This window comes from Poecilia reticulata, chromosome 14, assembly GCF_904066995.2.
Source record: "Poecilia reticulata chromosome 14, P_reticulata-male-v2, whole genome shotgun sequence".
Lineage (NCBI taxonomy): Eukaryota > Metazoa > Chordata > Actinopteri > Cyprinodontiformes > Poeciliidae > Poecilia > Poecilia reticulata.
In genome coordinates, this window is record NC_088843.1 from 11,023,762 (window position 1) to 11,046,118 (window position 22,357).

Here is a 22,357-nt window from a genome sequence, read left to right on the forward strand (position 1 = left end):
TGAAATAGCAAAAACTGTTAAAAGACCAAGAACAGAGACTTTTCCTGCATTATCTAGGATAATCAGGACATAATTAGAGCCAAGAAATATCAAAATGAGAGTCAGGGAGGACTGAATATTTACAAAGTACAGTAAACCTACTTGCTGAAAAATATCTCAAATAAAGTAGCCCGAAACTGAAGGAACTCTATGAACTTGCTGTTCTGACAGCTGAGTAAAGGTGGAGTAAAAAAAGTGAGGAGCAGTCGTCAGTCAGTGAGGAAGTGCATGTGTGTGTCTCTGTTCATGCATGTGTGTGTCGAGGCTTTAGTGTTAAGTGAGTGGAGTGTGTTTTTTCCACTGTGTGAGGCCTCAGGCTGGGGTAGGGTGAGGCGGAGCTCTGGGGAGGCGCAGCATGGGGCGGGCTGCTTCAGCTGAACTCGGTGCACTGTATCTGCGCTCAGGGCGGGAGGTCACAGAGTCCAGCATTCCTCCAGAGCGCTTTCTGTTTACATGACTGCTGCTGGGCCTGGGGGAGGTGGCAGCTCTACATATCTACACAGTTAGATAAAACCATACCTCGCATTTATGTTCTACCTAACAAGGATTGTCATCTTTTATTTGTAGTCTTGGAAGCGTTCAGGACACAAATATCAGTTCCCTCCAACTGCCTGGATGTGGATTCGAACACAAACAGTAGCAGCAGTTTATCGGAGGAACATCATCACAGTTATACGACTTTACTTCCTGCTTATCATCAGAACCTGATGAAGTGTATTACAATACGACATGGCACTCTGACTCAGAGTAGGAATCACTTCAATATGACAAACCAAACTTAAGAAGTTATTTATTTCACAAAAATGTATAACTTTACTTGTGAGAATTGTTTTTGAACGTTAAAAATACAAGGAGTAATGTCATTGTAATAACCGTTTTGCAAAAATATTCACACCCCTTTAACTTTTGCACATTTTCTCATTTTACAGAATCGATTTTCTTATAATTTCAAGTAATAGACCAACACAATGCAGTACAATGTAATAGTAATCTGTAAAAAATAAGGTATTGGAATAAATACATTTGTAATGCATAGTATTTATTCTAATACCTATAAATAAAGTAATATTCTAATTTGTAAACAGTCCTCCTGTGTGTAACTGAATCAATTAAAATCAATATTTCTAGCATTGAAAAATACATTGAGCCCAATTCATTCAGCTGAAGCGGAAAGAGAATGACAAATGCAAATATACCACAACATCCGTCTGTCACCGGAGAGGCATTAATCAGAAAATCACCTCAACTGTCAAAACTTTCCTTTACATGACAATAATCCGATTATGGGATTATAACCTCTTAGGACCACATTTAGTTGAAACCCAGAGTTTTTAACAGCTGAAAACATAAATAATTTATTTATTCTCAAACATATTATAATTCTCACATGACAAATATGTTGAATTCATGAAAGAGAGAGAGAGAGAGAGGTTTATTATTTTATACATTTTTATGCCTTGAACAAAATGATTAAAATAAGTCATCAGGTTAGGAGTGTGCAGAAGATTCACTCTGGAAAAAAATGTACAAATCTGGCAGGAGAAAGAATTAAATATGTCTGATGGGAAAATATTTTTTTAGGCTGCTTTCACATGTCAAAAAGCAGATGTTTGCACCACAATCCTTTGATCTTAAGAGATTGATATAATCCTAAAACAAAATGCCAACTCAATCCTGTACCCTACACCTCTGTAATCTTTTTTATTTGCTCCTGTTGCGCTCTCCACCTTCTCCTCCTCCTGCCCTGCATCCATCTCTTCCCCCTCCTCCTCATTCCTACTCCAACTATCCTGACCCCTGTTACAACTTCTCAACCACAGCTGACACTGTCCTCGTCTGCTACTTAATGGGAACAATGATAAACCTTGTAGCACTTTTGCAAAAAAAAAAAAAAAAATGCATAGCACAAATACAGTACAAAAAATAAAAAGGACGACACATAGGAAGAGAATTGATGACATTAATTGTATTTTTCTGAAGCTGGTTGAAAAAGCTGTAAATGGATGAAAAAGCAGACAATACTGCTTCAAGAATAGTCTGTATATTCAGATATTATCTTTTTAACTTTGAAGGTAATGTTTTCTTTTACTATAAAGAAATATGTACTTTTTCTGGTCAGACTATGGATCAATTTAATTGAGGAAGTAGATTAATGGTTTATGCACCAATTGTGTAACATTGCTGACGAGCTTCCTTTTCTAATCTGTGTGCCCTGAACATATCCAAAAACACACCAAGTCTGGGATGATAGTCATGTCGGAAGTGCTTGCTGACCTGCTGTTGGTATCCTGTCGTCACTGACCTTGACCTCTAAACCATGGAAAATGTTGGTTAATTTGACAAATTTGGCTGCATCGTGCACTAAATTTCTTTTCTTTTTCTCTGCAAGTTTTTCAGTCACACCCATCTCGTTCTCTTTTCCTTTTGGCATGTTGTCAACATGCCGTTGACACAACAGTGGCTAATGGGGATACAAACAAACTGAATGAACCCGCCCCTTTTTTAATCCTTTCTTTCCCTTTTCAAATTGGGAGGCGTCACTTGTTTTCAATTTGACTGACAAAGAACTACTGGGAAAAGAAAGAAGCAAAACTGGACATACCCAAAGTCCTGAAGTTTATTTTTAAGGACATTCTTTTCCTTCCATTTCATAATGATGCACTACAGTCACACAAAAAAAATGGTGGAAGTTTGAGAACATGGAAAGGATTTTGTTACCCAAAACTGGTGATATTATACTGAGCTTAATTTTTATGTTGTGAATATTTTGTGGTATTGATTGTCTGAAATCACAAAGCTTGTCAAGGTATTTATGGTGGGAATATTTGGGCCGAGTTCAGCTAGTCGGTGCCGAATGTTGACTGTAGCTCTTCTGTGCTGATGCTTTCACATCCTAGACCCTAGAAGCCAGCTGGTCAGCTCCGGGGGAGCACAACAGAGATGGGGAGTGACATCCAAGCCCTCGAGAGACAGTGCTCTGACTGTACTGTGGACCAGGGAGGGAGGGCATGGCTGTCAAAGGCTCCATTGTTTGATAGGCCAGCATGGTTTCACGTGCAGCGCATGATTCCCACTGTGGGTCTGAACTAAAGCCCAGTCTGAACTAAACTGTCCAGGAGGATGTGGTTGAGGCCTCCTCAAGCAGGTTAAAGTGTAACTGTGTCCGTGTTTTCTCAGGGAAAGTATGTTTATCTAGAGGACCGACATGGAGGCCCTTTTGTTTAACCAAGTAGCAAGGCTCGCCCTTAAAGTAAAGCTCTGTGAAACACACGGACAGGTCGTCCCTTCTGTGTTGCATTCGCTGCTCTTTAGGAACAATCTGTGCATGTTTACATGTACATAGAAAGACCGAAGGTCATGAAGCGAAAAAGATACATGTAAAAAAGTAAAGTGGAGATGCAAAGAGAAATAAAAGAACTACAGACAAACAATTCACTGAGAAACAAGGCATAGATTTTCAGAGAATAAAACGGGGGAAACCAAATAAATCATAATATGAACATAAATCCAAACTGCAAAGGTTTATTAAATTATGTTTTTTAGCCTAAATCAGATAAATCAACCTTCAGAAAATGTATTAGATGTAAGGACACCAAAAAGTTGCATTCAAAATTATTTTTAAAAGTTCATTTAACCTCAACTTTAATATTCTAGCATACTATTTATTATAAATCAGCTCTTAAAAGATGACAGTGCATACAACCACAATCCCAATGAATTGGAAACACCAATAAAAGCGATGACAATTTTCAAATCTGAATATAAAGTCAATATATTTAATGTTCAAATGGAAAATTTTGTGTTTTTGCAAATATTTACTCATTTTTAAATTGATGCCTGCAACAAGTTCCAAAAAGGTTTCAGTCGGGGCAAGAACCGACTGAATGGTCCAATAATGTCTGGAACATTTCACAGGTGAACAGGTTAGCTGGAAACAGGCAAGTGGCATGACTGGGTATACTGGGAGCATGCCTCCATCATTCAAGCAAAATCATACAAATATACCCCATCAAAATGATGTCATTTCATAGTCACTCATTTACAGTTCTCCTCTGATCTTGATTTGCACAAACACCTGCAGATAAGAGTGCAACAGGTGAAATAAGGTAAAGCTAAAAAAATTTTTTTTTAAAGTTGTTTTCCCAACAACACATACCGTTCATACCGTTGCTACAATTTACAGTCCGTTTAAAAACATGCCAGTTTCCTCTGTATAAGCAGAGTGCCCATTGTTGTCTGTTTCTGCGCGCTCTTGGTAAATGCCTCAATTTTCTACCGTTTACAAGACAAGTTGGCTGTTTAAAAAGTTATTTTGAGCAAACTAAAGGAGTGCCATGTGTTACCGTTATTAATCTAAAGCCGTCTATAAGAACATTAGGAGTTCAAAGCATCAGGTTTGGCAATCAGGAGGCTACAGATTAGCTGGGTGTGTCAACAGCTCATCTAATTAGTCAGCTAATAGCTTGTTAGAATCAAAGGGTTACTTTACAAAGAGCAGAACATCAAGAAGAGAAAATATCAGTGCAATAAAAACCTTGACATAAACACTTCTGGTTAATTTAAATGTTTCTTTGGTGAACCGCTTCGAGTATTTATGACTAAATATTCCAGCTCATAATCTAAATACAATTTAAACTGGTGAGTTTATCATAAAGTGCCAACTCAGCTCTATGAATCTTTCCCTTTATGGCTCAGAAATGTAACAGCAGCGAGTTAACTTCTAACCCCCACATGCTGCCTCACATCTTAAAAAGAATCACACCTAGAAAAGAAAGCACTACTTGAAAGTGCTTTATTTATGAAAGAGGACCAAAGACACGCAAGATAAACAGCTATGTGCATTCACACTCACTCCTTTATTCAAGTTGGAATGAAGAGCTCACATGCAGGATTGTGGGTTAGTATTCACATCCGTTTACATAAATCTAGCAACACTAACACAGGTAAAAGCAGGCATTGCTGCCCAGCCATAACATTTACAAACGCTGAGTGATGTTTGTAATTTTCATGACATTACATTATTTTTCAAAGCTATGCTGGTGACAAATGGCTCCATACAGCCAAGACCAACTTCACACAGACTGTATTTCAGATAAAACAAACTCTAGAAAACATTCAATCATGACAAAACTAGAGTTTTAGTAGTTTGCCTAAATCTTGAGAGCGAGAGAATCCCCACAAGACAAATTTGAACACTTGCATTGTACAGTCATGTTTTATTTATCAAAATCTGCTGGCATAAGTTTATAAATGTCACAAAGAATGACATTGCTAGAGCTTAAAGCTTTCCCTCTCAGTTTAGGAACTTTAATGTGAACTCCTGATCAAAGTCTTAACACCAGGAAACCTGCAAAACTATTACAAATGTAGTCAAGTCATGGCAAGAAAACACAATCCTACGTTCACTGAAACTTTCACCTGAACCCTTTACTGTGATCAGATGAGAATAAAACTGAGCTTTTCATGCTGAATAGAGAACTTCATATTCACTGATAAGATTGGTGGGAAATCTGTGGGCTTTTTCTCTCATAAGAGGTCACAGGGTCCTCGCAAAGAATGCCTGGTAACATGAACTCTATGAAAATGGGGCCCACAAACAGAATTAGCTTCTGGGCTGGGACCCCCTGTGCAAACTCACAATGCAGCAAAACATTTAATCATATGAACTGTCATATCATCAGTTCATAGGATCAAGTATTTTCTTTTGGAAAATTAAAACTATGTCATTGTTTCATTTACTATTCACTATTACATTCATTTAGCAGACGTGCTGGTTGATGCATTTTGATTTTGATTGGCTGCGAGTTCTTGTCTTTTTTTTTTTCAGGAATGTCCTCAACGGGGTGGCTCTTTTTCATATAAAAAAATGCATCCATTCATGCTTGTTATGCTCGCATGAGGAGTTTATGATAAAAAAAATAATAATTAAAAAGTTTATTAGAATCAATTTTCTTTATTTTTTTTCCTCATCCTCCCTAAAACTTTAAGAGGGCCACACTTTGAAAAACACTGATTTAAAATATTAAATTTAGGAGACTAAATAAAAACCTGGTGATCTAGACAATGGAAACAATAAACTGATGGCTCTACCAAGATGCTGAAAATGGGGTATTTTATTACATGTTTTTGAACAAGTTAATAATCCAAAACCTATGGCCAAATTGGACAAATTGTTCACCAAACATAACTCCAACTGAATCCCCATGTCGAAATGCATTGAAAACCTGTGAAGTGAGTTAAAGAGGAGCATGCATATGACAAGATGTGTGATTCTGGATAATTAATAGCGGTTAAGTTGAGAGGAATTATTAAGTCAGCAAGTAAGTGAATAAAGCTATTCAGTCCATGTTGGTCATGCTTCCAAATATTGACTTAAAATTAAAAGTCATAGCAAGAACAATGTTTAAAATGTTATATTGCTGGCAAAGATGTTGTAGATCTACCTAACTTAGCACTTCTTTCTTTGCAGAGGGGGATGGTTGTTTGCAGCGCATGAAATTTCCTGTAAGCTTCATAGTGTAGCTTCATGTCACGGCTAAATGTCAGCGATTGGGTAAAATCAGATCCAATCGTTTAAAGTAGTTCATTTACATACACCTTGTTAAGTTGTGAACACAGACATCGGGCCAAATGCGCACACAAGGAGAAGAGTCAGAGTAGCAGGTGCCAGACGATGTTTTGGGTGTTTTCTGGCACCTGTTGTGTGAACAAACAAGCTATTGTTTGTTCACACAGATATATGCACTCACAACAGTTTCACTGCATGTTCAGATTGTTGGCACAAGTATAACGTCATAACACACCCCAACAAGTGCGACGCAGACGACCTTGTAGGCTGATGATTCTGTGTCAGATAGCTAATGATTTTCAGATGGCTCAGACCTTAAATTTTCTATATTCTCTTCTCATCCATGCTAGCCTAGCCTACTTATCTCTCTGTCTCACTACAGCACACATGAACACAGCCAATCAGAGGAGGGTCCAGCTCTTCACTTTTTCTGATTGGTATAGATCTCAATATGGGCCTAATGTGCGTCTATCATCAAACCACAAGAGAGATGTCTAGTGTTTTTTTACTAGAATGTTCTCTTTCCTTTACACCTCAAGTGGTCAAACACTGTTTTTAACTTCTTTCTCCAACTCAGTATTTAAATTCAAGCTCCCCCCCCAGCCCCCCATCCATGTCCTGTTGTAAATTATACAATCAATTGGTGGCAAAGAGCCTTTGGAACGTTGCACAGAGTTCTGCTTTTCTAGCATGCTAATCCTTCTGGCTAAAGTCCTAGCGTAAATATATGAACGGGGATGCTCAACTTGAACTGCTTTCATTACTCTGGACTCAAACCACAACTCTGTCATGCGTGTTACCTGAGCAGAAACAGGAAAGCAACATCTGGATATGTTCTGAGGGCTGTAATTCTAGAAGCTCTCCAATGCCCTTAATCCTCTCACAGTATGTTGTTTATTTTGGGTCTGTTCTCTGGTCAAGAGCCAGATTTCTTAGAAGAAGCCAGCAGGTTAACAGCAAAGACATAGTGAGGTTCCACAAACAGGAAGTTTGTACATTAGGCACAGTCTTTTTCCCTTTAAAATGAAATAAGCATAGGTAAATTGATCAAGATAACGTATGTAATCTTTAGAAAATGAGCTGACTTTATTTTTCTCCTGCCTTGTATGTATTACAGGAAAATAATGTGTGCGCAGTATAATATCAACACTCCTTGTGCAGCACTGACAGCTGTACGATGGCAGGCCTAGGGGAGAAGAAACAGAGGTAGGCCATCTCATTCATCAAACTTCCAGGTATCTATTCGGATTGTGGAAAATGAAGAAATTTGTCACGAGAAATGTAGGCAATCGCTACGCTCCACTGTGAAATGTCAAGCATCCACAGAATACCCACAATACATCTGGCCACCTCAACACTGTGCCCCATAACTCAGTAAAGACAAACAAGAACAGTACAGAGAAACCCAGTGCAACAGCTTAAAAGAAAAAGAACAAAAGGTCACGACACCAGTTTGGCAGTATTTGGGATATTTAAAACAAAAAACTAATCAATAATTATATGTTGACTGATATGTTTCAGTTTGTGTTTTTCAGCCATATCATCCAACTATATTTTTACCTCATACATAGATGTTTATATCAAGAAACCATCAAAAAAACTTTGCAAGTAAATATAAAAAGATGCTATAAAAAACCTTTATGGTGAAAAAAATAATGTGAGATAAAAAATAAAAAAAATCTGTCCAAAAAAGCTGAATAACATACCAATAAAATAGGCTATCCTAGTTTTAAAATGTCAGCAAGGCTAAAGAAAACTCTATATCTACTGAGGTCGATCGCTTTCTATTCACTAGGTAAAAACTAATAATGCTTTCACCTTTAAAAGCAGTTTTAAACATTCTAAAGCGATACACTTGTCCAACTGCTTTACCCATGACTACCACTAACTAATAATTGACTGAGAATTACAAAACACAAAAACCTGAAAACTTAACAAAAGCCAAAATAAGCCCAACAATAACAGACATAAAAAGATTTTTTAAAAAGCAGAAGACAATGGAGACAGAAAAAAGGTATGAGAAGAGGTCAAAAGGGCAATGTCAGCAGTGAAAAGGGGAAGCGGAGGCTCATATTTTATAGCCGACGGCAAGCGTGCGGTTTGGCAGGCGTAGCAGGAATTAGTTTATTAGAGTTGTTCCTTTTACGAGGAGTTGTCCTAAGAGGAAAAAGGAGAACAGGTTAAAACTAGTCATTTCTGCCAACTTTGGAAAAAAAATGCCTATGCCTGAAAAAAGTACTACTCTTACTCATTTATCAGTAGATAAATCTATAGGTAGTCACACATTCTAGTTCAGAGATGCAGTACTCCTAAATATAAAGCAACTACTTTTCCAAATAACTTGTTTATAAAGGAATATTTGAGAGATTTAAGATGGTTTTATGCAGTTATACAACGCAAACCGATATAAGCTAACATCTCACTAAGAATGTCCAAGTTCAAGCCATCATCTGAAAACAAAAAAAATATGTAGCACAAAGGCAGACCTACCAAGACACAGTTGTCCACCTAAGTTAACAGGCTAGACAAGAATGAGAGAAGAAGCCAAGAAACCCATGAAATACAAGTCAGTTAGATAGGATAACTATTGTTCACACACAACAGAAACTGTTGTGTGCTTTTCTGAAATTTTATGTAGAAAGTTCATCTTGAAAGAAAACCAGAGGAAGCCACAAGCCAGGTAGGAAACCCAATAAACATGTGGGAGAAGATGCTCTGGTCAGATAAGATAAGGTGACCAAACGTCCTCTTTCCCCACCGGACATATCCACTTTTCACATCCGGGGGATTTCATTGATGGATGACAATGTCTGGGTTTTTACCATTTATCAGGGGACCAAAAGATATACTTAAATTGACAGGTGTGATGCATGAAATACACCAATCTTTCTTTGACATGCTCCCTAGTGGATGGTTCTCATCCCTTCACTGACGAACAGACAGCAGGACTGCGCTAAAGCTGATGTTTGCAAAGCACAAGTGTAGCTTTACGAAAAACTGGAAAATAAATGTCCTTCAAACCGTAGCGGTTGCAACAAATGGGCAGCAGAGTGCACCATCTACATCACTGGCAAAGGTGTTTGTGGGTATAACAAGGTGCAAAACATCTTGTAGGCTACCTGGATACAAAAAATAAAAATATGGCTTAAAGCTTATCTATTAAAGTGGCTAAAGAGGATAAAGACAAAACCTAAAGACTAGTGTACACACATTTTTGTGTTCTTAATTTTAGACTACAAAGCAGTAATTGTTAGGGATGCACCAATATGAAAATTTTCCTGCACTTTCAACCCCATTTAACGCCGCTTCTCTGCTCCAGTTCAACGCCCCATAATCCTGTGCTGCATCACTGTCGCATGACTGAAACACACACAAACAACAAGAAGGAAACAACATCAGCTGTTCATATCGATCCCATTTTACTTGTCGGACCGATACATATACGTTAAAAAATAACTAACATCGTCTGATACAGATATATCCTACATCCTTAGTAAATATTTCTATGATTATCTATTTCCAGAGATTTTAAAGTCAATTTTGCACCTGTTGGTCCCTTGAAGATTACACAAGGTGGACAGCAGGACAACAATCCTGGAGCTGCAGCCTGAGCTACGATGGAATACTTCAAATCCAGAGTTCTCAAAATGTGGTATAAGAACCACTGGTAGTCCTGGGGCTGAGTCTACAGGATATATACAGTGGTACTCTGAAGACAACTGTAATTCTACCAAAGGATCTGAGAATGACAAGAAACCAAATTTAAAAATATGCCAACTCTAAGTTCAAAACCCGGTGGGATTCTCTAAATGACTGCTCAGGGACTATGATAATTATTACAAATACCTGTATTTCTGTGATTTTGTACTTTCAATAATTGAAGCAACATGTTCACTAAAAGAGATTGCTGAAAGAAGAGTGTATGAAAAGTTTCATGAGGTAGAAATGTTTAAAAGTGGACATAAATGTTTTTTTTACTCATATTGTCACAGCCTCCATGTTAGATGCGGAGGTCAGGGAGTGTTGGGAAACTTTATGTGAGATTTCTTAACTACAAACAATAAAATGCATAATTAGACCTAATGTGTGAACAAGACGCTAATGGAAAAATATATTGTTTTTCATTACTTTCTTTAAGTTAGAACAAAGTGAAAAAGTCAAAGTCACTCATAAATCTTGGTATTTAAAAAGGTGGAACTTGTTATAAAATTAACCATTGGTTAAGATTAGAGCATTTTCATGTGGGTGGCCCATTTACAGTCCAAACCTACAGTTCGTAGCGTCTAGGACTCTAAATGTAACTAAACTGTTTAGTTATGCTCTTTATCTGCTTAATTTGATTTGCAAAGAAAAATGGGAAAGCTTTCAGTTTAGTTGCCAGGATGTTAGACAAACCCAAAACAAATTAACAAATTAATTTATTAGTATTTGTAACAAAAATAGCTCTTTTTTTTTTCACTTCACAATTTATTTGGTAAATTACATGAAATCCAAATAAACTGTCTGAAGTTTGGAGTTGTTATGGGATAACATGAAAGTTCAAGTGGTGTGAATACTTTTGCCAGGTTCTCCAAGTGCAAATGTTCCTCCAAACAATCAGAAATATTAACTTTCAAATATTTCCAGCTATGATGTAAGCAGTCTTTACTGTGGAGAACATTTCGCTTCTGGCGGTCCACCAGCTGTTCTCTGTACAAATATATGCTTTAAAAATGCATACAGAAAGCCAAGTGCATAAAGAGGTCTTAGAATTTGGACTACACTTCATGTCATGGTTACTTTTTAAAAAGAACATGTTTATTTTTGTTAATAGATGTTTTACTTTGTGTACAACGAGCCAAGCAGAAGTTTTCACTGCCTCTAAAGCCCCTCTGGTTTGTTTAGGGATTACTCTAAACCGTTTAGTGAAATGGTGTGTGATCACGCCATTGGGACATTGAGACTGTCTTTTCATGCCAACAAAGAAACAGGTTTTCTATCATATCCTGTCACTGGGAGCTCATACTTAACTTCATACTTGTCCTCGGTAAAGAGATAAAGTTCTGTCAAATGTATCAGATAAAGATTTTATAGTGAATGGATTCATGAACAGTCAAATAATTCTGAAAAAGCTCCCAAAATAACCTGCTCCATAGATACTGAGCAGATCAATGAGTTTGCAAACATCAACCATGATACCAGAAAAAAGTCAGTCTCAGCCACTGGCTATGGCAGTGTGACCTTCAAGGCCAGCTGTTGTTATTTTCCATAGAGGTCAGCAGCTAAGAATGTGAAGCACGCAAAGACCGAAACATGCTGTTCTTGTCCCAACAACCACCACCATCCTTTTATACATTTGTCAATAACTTATTGTCTTTGGTGTTCACTTTGCATTTCCTCAACAACTCATTAAATCTTTTTAAATCTCAAACAAATGTACTGCTTAAAGCAGATTTGATTTGTTTGTAGATTACAGAAATGTGAGAACTATTATGTCAGTATTTCTAAGAGGAGTGCCTCCAGGAGAAACCTGAGAAAGAAATAAGAGCAGAAAAGCTATTTTTATCAGTTTTCCTGCAGGATATCCTGGGACAGCATGTACATTTTAAAACGGAATAACTCACAACAGAAAAGAACAAGTTAAGCTCTCAGTGGGCTTAGTGTTATAGTCTTTGTTAAACCAGATCCATAATTCATTCAACCTTATTATCATCAACAAGAGTGTATTTGTTTTTGGAAATAACCTATCTGATGGTGTGCACTGTAAAACTTTTAAAAGCTCATGTGAAACGCTTCTCATGCAGTTAACAGGAGTTGTTAACTGCAAAAAAGTCATCTCAAAATTAAAATGTACTCAAACACAAATATAAGAAATAACTGAAAAATATTTATTACTGAAATACAACATGCATCCATAAGTGACTATATTAAACTTTTATTCATTTAATCCAACACACTAATTTAGAAATGCCTGCTGCTACCTTAAGATTTTTGATTTAATTTTTATTTGTTGTATTTGTTGTTTATTTACAACCAATATATTCCCATGTTGTGGATAAAGAGTTTATTTATATATTCAAGTACATCAAGTATTGTTAGAGTTGTGTTTCTATTTGGATGTTTTTATGCTCAAACTTCTGTAGTTACAAAAAATGAAATGCAATAAAACTGTCCTTTTGAAATATAAAACAAAGATATTTAAATTTAAACTCCTTTAAGCATAAATTTAAACTCCTTTAAGCAAAAGTTGTACCAAATAATTATCAAATACAATAAACTAATATAAAGCAATCATTTTAGAAATATGTTGAAAAATGTTCAGATATTTTTCTATATTTAAGAATGAATGTAAAATCACTATATTAATTTTTATTTTAAATGCATTAAATCAAATCAATCAGCCAGACAATTAAATATTTTTTCAAGATTGGTTTTGGGTGAGAGTCAAAATGATCCAATTCCTAAGTACAGGCAAAACCCCGGATTCCCATAATTAAAAACTAAACCAGAGACTCCCCACCACTTTTGGACTGTAAACTCATCAACCAACCGCATGTTAATTTTTTCTAGCTCAGTGGGGAAAAAAAAAAAAAAAAGATACATTTCAGGAAAATCTGCTTAAATCCATAAATGGAGATAAATACACAATTCCTTCAGTGTCTGTTTAAGTCAATACTACTGCAGGAACGATAGCACATTTATAAAGTTTTCAAGAAAAATTATTGAATATTCTATGAAAATCAGAATTTGTGAAAAAAAATTAATTAGCAAGTCGCACTGCAAGGACAACCGGGAAAAAGGCATTTGGAAGAAAGTCTGATTAGTTCATTCAATTTTAAAGCCTACCAAATAATATAGGGTAGAAACAAAACATGTAGCTCATGCTTTCTAAGACATTTATGGATTTAAGCAGATTTTCCTGAAATTTATCAGGCTTTTGGTAAAAGTGTGAAACACCATGTTGCTATATTTTAATTTCATCCAACATCAAAGGTTTGATTTAGTTTTCCTGGTTACTCTTTTTGTGGGTTTCCTGTAATAATAAAAGAAACATGTTCTTAACATTTGCTTAACAAATATCAGAAATAGAAAACATAAAGACACATTCATTGTATACTGTTGACTCATTGGTTAATAAATGGCTCATCTGCAAACATCAAATTAAGCTCCTGGCATTGTTTGGTAAACAGTGGTTAACATTATGTAAGGAAAACAACTTTCAAGGAAGTTATTTAAACTAATACCTAACACCATCTCTGAACAAATCAACCACTGCACAATTGCAAATAAATGTACATCATGTCCGTTGGGCTCCTGGTCCAGGTTTCACTTTACCAACGGCCACACCTGCCTGTGGTTATTCATTACCTCCCTCAGAGGTCATATACACCCAAGTTTTCTGATGTTCTTTGTAAGATTCAGGTGTTTTCTTGCGTTTCTCATCAGTTTGTTGTTGGTTTTCTGAATCATTGACCATCTACCACACTGGTTTCCTTAGTTTTACTAAACTATATTTTATCTTCATCACACATCAGCCACTGAAGCTCAGCTTGCATTTAAGTTCACCCGCCATCATCACTGACAACTGCACATAGCAACAAGTTGTAACAATGAACACCATCTGAGGCTAAAATTTTAAGAACCCAGAGTCAATTTAATTTTAAACAACGTGTAAAAAATATGTATATTTTCAGGACTAAATCAAATTATTTGAAGTCAACTACTAAACAGCCCTGATCTAGTGTCTGATCTAAAGTAAAGACGTTATACCGTCTTCTTGTTTCCTGTGTGTGGCAATACGTGTGTTCCAGTAACTGTGTTTATTTCTGGACATGTGAAATGTCTGTACAAATGATCACGGCACAACAAGACATACCCGGAGAGACGCAGAGCAGCTGAGTCTACTCCAAAGACCAAGCACAGAGCAGGCAACACCTCATAAAAACACAACACACATGCATGTGTACACACACACACACACGCACGCAGGAATAAAAACAACGCAAGTAGAAGAAAACTGCATCAGAACTTCAGTTCTGCACAGTTAACCCCTCTACAAGGAAAGATCTACAAGCTAGCAAAACATTTCTGTGTATTTAGTTTGAAGCCAAACAAGTCAAAGTAACTTCAGCTGTTTGTGAGCAACTCACCCTTTTCTTCACATAACTCTGTCTGTTGTCAGTCCTCGGCTCCAACAAGGCAAGTTTGTTCCTCGGATTCGTTGAGTCTCAAGATGGAGGGGAGAAAAAAAAAAGAAAAAAAACCTCTCCAAACACAATTCCTCTGCTCTGAGTTTTGTTATTGTAAGTGTACCGGGTTAATTTCTGTCTCCCTTCCAATGCCTGTTGCACGGGCTACTAACGTGACAACACAGATAAACAACCTGTAGGAGTGAGAGAAACCAGTGAGTGCTAAAACACACAGGTGCATGCAGACTGACAGATATTACAGAGGCACACAGAGAGCTCAAAGGAGAACTGTATGAAACGGCTCCTTTGCCAGTGATTCCCCTTGTGTGGGACTCCAACCTTACTCCACCTACCCCCTCCTCCCTGTGCCTCCCCTCCCTCGCTCCCAAACAGCTCAAAGACATAAAAGAGAAGGACTCACAAACTCCTCTTTCTCAAAATGTTACTTTTGAACAGCTTTGAATGCAATATAAAGAAACTTTTTTTTTCCATGTGCATCTTTTGCAGAACAGTTTAACTTCTAACAGCGCCACCCGAGTTTGTAACCTGCAGGATTCGAGAAGATAAACTCATTTCCTTGTCACGATAAGATAAGATTACACAATTCAGAATTAAAATTGAAGGAGAAATGTCTGCTGAATGTTTTCTCAAAATGTTTGGCAAAAATGAATGTGTAGGTGATAAAGGAATTTCAAAATAATTCAACACAATAACTGTCCAAAAGCAAAAACTCCCACCAAAACTCAAGACTGCTTATATTCTGATGACATTTAAAGATAGAGTAAAATCAACATGAAGGTTTTTGAAAGCATAAATCAAAGTCCTCCTTAGGCTAATGTGGGCCTCAAACAGGCTCTTACATGAATAAATCTAGACGACCGACTTGTGTTCGAGTAAGTCAAAGCAGAAGTATTTCACAATATTGAAAATCACCCCTTCATTTAGAAAGAAAGCCTAATGCAATCTGAAGAACTCCTCTACAATCACTGCGAGTTCAGTTTTATCCATTTAAAACTAAGAGATGATATTTCTGGCTATGTGCATAAGTAGTAGTAATTGGCATTTTACAAACTGGAGTCTGTTCACAATTGGCAGAGATGTCAGTAACTCGTGATAGCTGCTACCCCCTAGCATCGAGAGGTTAAGAGAACATTTTAATTACAAACGCTGTAAATATATAAACAAAAAAGTGACGATGTATTTTGCGAAACTTTTACAGAACAGTGAACTAAAAGTGTTGATTATAAAAATCAACACCCCATCTTGATTTATTCCCCTCACATGGGTTCATCCATACTTGGTGCTGAATCCAAAATATTTAACTTTTCTGATCTTGTATCAGTGTTTTACTTCCATTCAGTTTATTTATCTAGTGCCAAATTACAACACAAGTAATCTCAAGCTACTTTGTAAACCGGTCGAATATTCAGTTCAGATCAATTTACTTTATGACAAAAATACAATACCGTGCAATTTCATTATATTATACAGTAAATCAGTTTCATCATGCCAAGTGGTAAAACTAATATAAGGAAGTTCGGCTAACTGAGTAGATTCTGTAACTTTGTACACACATCAAACATTAACCACCTTTTAAATTCAGACAAAAAAATTGAACAGCAGCACGAGTGAATATGTTTAAAGTAGGCACAAGGGTCACATTATGTCAGAGTCACCTTCTACACAGTAATGATTCTATTATTAAGCCATCTGTGCTAAACTTGCTGTTGTCCATATGCAATTTGAATTTTTGTTTCACTGAACTAAAGACCAGTACAAAAAAGCCAGATATTTGCCATGGTGACAGAAAGGATTCCTAAGTTTTATTTCTAATAATTTATTGGATATGACCAAACACACTAAAATAAAACACTGGTGCTGTTAAGTTTTAATTTACAGTCTACTGTGGTAATGAAAAATTTATTAATTTAAAAAAATTTATAAATTAGTTTAAAAAAAATGCCAGAGATACTTCACTTCCTGAAAAACATGCAGCTGGATTTTGCTGACTTTTTCTGTCAGATCAAGCAATTATGATGTTCTTTCCAAGGACTGTATGACCAACAAGATATTTTTTAATTTTTTTTACATTGTTTTAATTCCACAATAAAATGTAAATAACATTAAACACAAAGGGAAGATTTAAAGAAGTAGTGATAAAAAATGATGGTATAAGAGGTCCCCAAAGAATGTATTAACCTTTATCTAATTTTTAGTAAACACAAAAACAAATTATATCAAAGAACATGTGATTTGTTTATGCATAAAAATAAGTGAGTTTTCAGTTTTGATGCCTTTACAGTTTTTTTTTTCTAATCAGTATTTCACCTTCCAAATACAGACCAGAGGGAGTCAGAAGATAACTTTCAGATTCAAGTATGTCTCCAGTTGTTTAAATCAGTTTATGTTCTTACTTTAAAAATGTTAATGTTAATGTTTATGTCAAGAATGACCTTTTTTCATGAAACCGTCACATCAACAAGCTGAATCTTTATAATTATGTTGAGGTGAAGAGTTGATGATCACCAGTCTAGTTCATTACTTGCAAGTGAGTTATTACTCAGCAAAACCAATAACCATGACTGCAAAACAATTTAAAGTTGTTTCAAAGAGTAGTAAATGAAATGTAATTTTCACTTTGAGACTTTTTCTGAAGCTAAAAAATGTGAATGTTGAAATCTTTGAAGTATAAAAAAAATTTATTAATAAATATGGGGAAAAACAAAAGCTCTCCATTTGCCAAGTGCTACACTAAGAGCACTAAAAAAATTATTTCTGTTTATCAGTCACCCTTAAGGTTGGAGGAATAACAAATATTTTTATGTGATTTAAAACTACATCAAACTTTAATCAGACGTAATCTATCACTGCATTGGCGCAATGGTAGGACATTGGACCAACGTCCTATCAAAACATTAAAACAAGCCAGTTCACAAACAGGTTGTTGCAAAAATTACCAAACTGACTCAAAGAATTAATTAAAAACTAATGTTTATGACATAAATAAGCATTATTTTGTGACTCATGACTCAGATGTGCCAGTTTCTAGCTACGCATGATATCTACTGTTATTGGTCCACAGCACCATCTAGTGTTTACTTTCATTTTGGAAGTGCACACTGCCACAAGATTGCCTACTCATGTAATTTTACATGATTCCTACACACATGCAGTAGGAAAAGGAAAATGACAGAAAACATGGCTAGCAAATCACAAATATAGTAACAAATAAAATGACTTACAAATATTTTGAAGTAAAATCAAATGAATATTTCAATTTTGAAATGATTCATACAAGGTATAAAAAAGTATCTCATCAGTAAGATATCTGAGCTGAAGATCAGCTAAAGACAAATAAAAATATAGATATATGTATGAATACATAACTTATTTCACTCTATAACTGTAGATTAAAGTAGCAGAGGTACTTTGAACTCACTAGTTTGTAACCTTCAGTGAGTTACATTCACAGGCAGTTTTAGATTAGTCAACATGTGGTTGGTACATTGAGGTTGGCTGCATTTCTTTTTTTAGATGCACAGCTGTCTTAAGCTGTCTCATGCAACAGTAATTCAGTCTGGTTGAGGTTCAGACTTAAACGGCAATTACAAAACTTGATTCTTTCTTACTCAGTGGAAAGGCCTACCTTCATACTGCTGTCCTGGCGTTATTGACAAAAGTCAATGCAGTTTGCACTGATGCACCTTTAGTAGACATAAGCTAAGCTGCATTTTTTATAGCAAGAAATAAAAAGTTAAAAATAAATACTACAAAAAATTCCCATAGAGAAAAATATAACTGTAGTATTGCATGAAACTGACTATCCCATTTTGCCCCAGCAGAGAAACCCCATATAGAAAACCTACATCTGGCAAACCAGATCAGGTTTTAAGAAGTGGAGTGAAAAGGACATTAATAACATATAACAGAAAACATTAAAAACCAGCGATCAGGCCTGAAACCTGGGAGCAGTGTTGGACTCTGACCTGAACATTCAGAGCCACATTAAGACAGTCACAAAGTCAGCCTTCTATCACCTGAAGAACATCTCCAGGATTAGAGGACTTGTGTATCAGCACGATCTAGAGAAACTCATCCATGCGTTTATCTTTAGCCGCACTGATTACTGCAACAGCGTCTTCACAAGTCTGACTAATAAATCAATCAAACAGCTGCAGCTGATCCAGAACGCTGCTGCTCGCGTTCTCACTAAAACCAGGAAGATAGAGCACATAACACCAGTTTTAAAGTCCCTACATTGACTCCCTGTTGCTCAAAGAATAGACTTTAAAATACTGTTGTTAGTTTATAAATCACTGAACGGTTTAGCACCACAATACCTTAAAGATCTGTTATTGCTGTACCGATCGTCTAGACCCCTCAGATCTTCTGGTCTGCTCTGTATCCCCAGAACCAGAACCAAACGAGGAGAAGCAGCATTCAGCTTCTACGCACCCCAAATTTGGAACAAACTTCCAGAAAACTGTAAAACAGCTGAAACACTGGGTGCCTTTAAATTTCAACTTAAAACCCACCTGTTTAGAGTTGCTTCTGGCTAAATTAGGGTTAGAGTGCGGTTTTGATGTCTTTGATGTTTTTACCTTTTTGATCTTTTTTTTTTTAATCTAATGTTTTTATCTTTACTTTTTAATTTCTTTTTATTTCTCTCACTGTTTACGTTTTAATGATGTAAAGCCCCCCGGAAAATGTCCCAGTTTAACAACGTTAAACTAAAGTTCTACGGGGTTTAGAGTCCCAGTTGACTGCGTTCAACTAAAAACCCAGAGGTTGGAGTCCTTGTCAAACGGTGTTTTTGACTAAAGTCCCAGAGGGTTAGAATCCCAGTTAAACGACGTTTAACTTAAGTCTTAAAAGGGGTGCGGGTTTTAATGTTTTTATCTTTTTTTTATCTCTTTCTCTCTGTTTATTCAATGTCACATCTTATTTTAATTATGTAAAGCACTTTGAAATGCCTTGCTGCTAAAATGTGCTATACAAATAAAATTTGATTGATTGATAATGGTTTTTCCTCAATAAAATAATTTGTCAGATGTTATTAAAATAGCTTACTAAAGGATACCGAATAAATTGGATTTTTCAAAAAACTAAGGTCCACCAAAACTTACCCCTTCAACCAAAAAGAAAAACTAAACTATACGACCTTACTTCGCCCAAGATCCGAGACCATATTCCGTCACTCCTTTTAATGGAGTCGCGCTTTAGAAGAGATTATGTTTATGAAAACATTCACAAAATTGTCTTTCACCCCATTTCTTAAACACAAGGCTCTCAATGTTATTCTTAGAAACATAAATTAGTATAAGCATCTTGACAGCAGATGTTAAAAATTCAAACGTCTATTGCTAACTAGCTAATCATTTGCGGAACATTGAAGCGAAAGGCACTTCAGATATTGTCTGCTTCAACCTGAGGCTTAAATTAAATTTTGACTTTGTACGGATAACATTTCCCAGTGTTTAAAAACGTTAAAGCAGCATTAAACTGAAAACATAATCAACGGAACAAAAACAATAGCTAGCTTAGCCTACCTTAGCTCATAGATGTCTTCCTGTTCGGAGCGGAGGGACAAATGTAGATGTTTTAGCACATTTTACCTCGCTAGATAACTATTTTAAAATTTAAGGTATATAGTCAGAAGAATATTTTTTATATTTTCTTATAAGAACGTTATAGAACGTAGCCGATAACAAATTTTGGAGGACGCACTTAACAGGTGTATTCAATGTCATTAATTATTGTAGGTGGACACGGTTCAGTGTTTTATGGCTCAGTGGAATTTACTGAGAAAATATACTTTATAATACCCGTGATTCTTGAGAATAGGGACAAAATGGGTTTTAATTTTCCCTTTTTTTTTTTTTTTATTAAAAAAAAAAAACATTATTATTGTCATAATAATGTTTCCAAAACATTATTATGACAAATAATGTTTTGGAAATGTAAAGATGCTAAGGTGCAGGCTCCCAGTTGCAACTTTTTTTTTATTATTACATTTTTAATCGACCTGACCCAGAACTTTGTCATCACCATCTGACAAAAATAAATATAAAATGATTTTTAAAATACCCTATTAGTGATATTTGTACTCATTTTACAGACAAATGCTTCTCAAGAAACAAAAGAAATATTATTTAAAACAAAAAACAACAAAAGGTCCATCTGACGGAGTTGACACAGAACTGAAGGTGGTGACAAACTAGTGAGTAAAATGAAAAACCTGATACATGTGAAGTAATGCAATTTATGTAAAATACATTAAAATGAATTAACTGCACATTTAAGTGATATTTGACAACAATTTCACTGAAAGTCAGAACAACTCTGATGGAGTTGACATCTGATGGAGTTGACGAAATGCCAAACCTCAATTTATATGATGTTATTCTGAAGGAGGCCATATTGTAGCTCATCAGGTCCATGAAATCTTTACAGTATACTAAAATTAAGCGTTTATTTCACAAAATTTCATCAAAGTGTTATAAATGATCAGTTTTGGAGTTGACACATCATGGTTGTGACGAGCAACTTAGGAATAAAACAGAAGAAAAAAACTAAAGAATAACATTTAACCAGAGCTAACAAGCCCTCCTAGCAAAGGTAGAAAGAGGTCATGGGGCCCTCAGAAGTTCTGGTGCCCCCAATAATGCCTGATTTTTATATATATATTTTTAGATTCTTTTCATGTCTGACGGTGTTGACAAAAACTAGGGAGGAATTCAATGGAGTTGGAAAATATATAAAAAATATTTTTAATTTAATTTATTGATACTTTTATAATTATTTATGTGACTACTTATACTTAATTGTCATAATATATAATTTTAGTATTTCTTTAATTGTTTTAAATTATTATAATGTATTGAGTTCTGCTCCTGGACAAGGGATTTTACAGACACCATCCACCTACTACAATGTTTAAAATAAAAAATATTCAGCAAACACCAGGAAAATATACATTGTTGTGCTCACATGGCCCAGGTTAGTTTAGTCAGATATTTGAAAAAAATATATTTTGTATATATTTTATTCAAATTTTGTGCTTTATTCATAGGACCTGTTTTGTCCCTATTCTCAAGAATCACTAAAGTTCCATGCAAATGTACTTTTTAAATTTGTAACAAGACATTAACATATTTTGTTGAGTTTGTTGAAAAAGAGCAACAAAAGGTGAAGGTGCATATACCCTGTTTGTGATTTTATTTTTATTTATTTTATTTTTGGGTTGGTTGTTTTTTTTTTTACCAACAGTAGTCTGAAAAGTGTCAATTGTACCTGGATTCAGTCCCTCTGATTGAATATTTTTTTTAGAAACACTGTTTATTGAAAGTACATGGTGAAGCCATGGTGAAGGTGAACCTCAGCCTGAGTTCAATCTTTTGCCAACTAAGTTTCTTCAACGCTTGTCCTGTATTTGGTTCCATCCATCTTCCATCAGCTCTGCCAAGTTTCTCTGTCTCTGATGAAGACAACCATTTCCACAGGATAACGCTGCCACCGTCATTCATGGGAATGGTGACACATTACATGGAAAGGTGAATGAATTTAACCTCTTCTACCAACC

At 35.7% G+C, this 22,357-nt stretch overlaps 1 protein-coding gene across 6 annotated transcripts in view; it reads right to left on the reverse strand.

Annotated features, from left to right (window-relative positions):
* The window catches only part of LOC103475800 (sorting nexin-19-like), a 121,442-nt gene extending 100,939 nt beyond the window's left edge, over positions 1-20,503 (reverse strand). For 5 of the 6 annotated variants that reach the window (XM_017308584.2, XM_081615869.1, XM_017308582.2 and 2 more), the window contains exon 1: positions 14,737-15,156. The gene's annotated coding sequence lies outside the window, so the exon portion shown is untranslated. Of the gene's footprint in view, positions 1-14,736; positions 15,157-20,324 lie in introns of those variants that run through there. The other variant, XM_081615871.1, reaches the window with a different exon arrangement.
* Between the last annotated feature and the right edge of the window lie 1,854 nt (positions 20,504-22,357).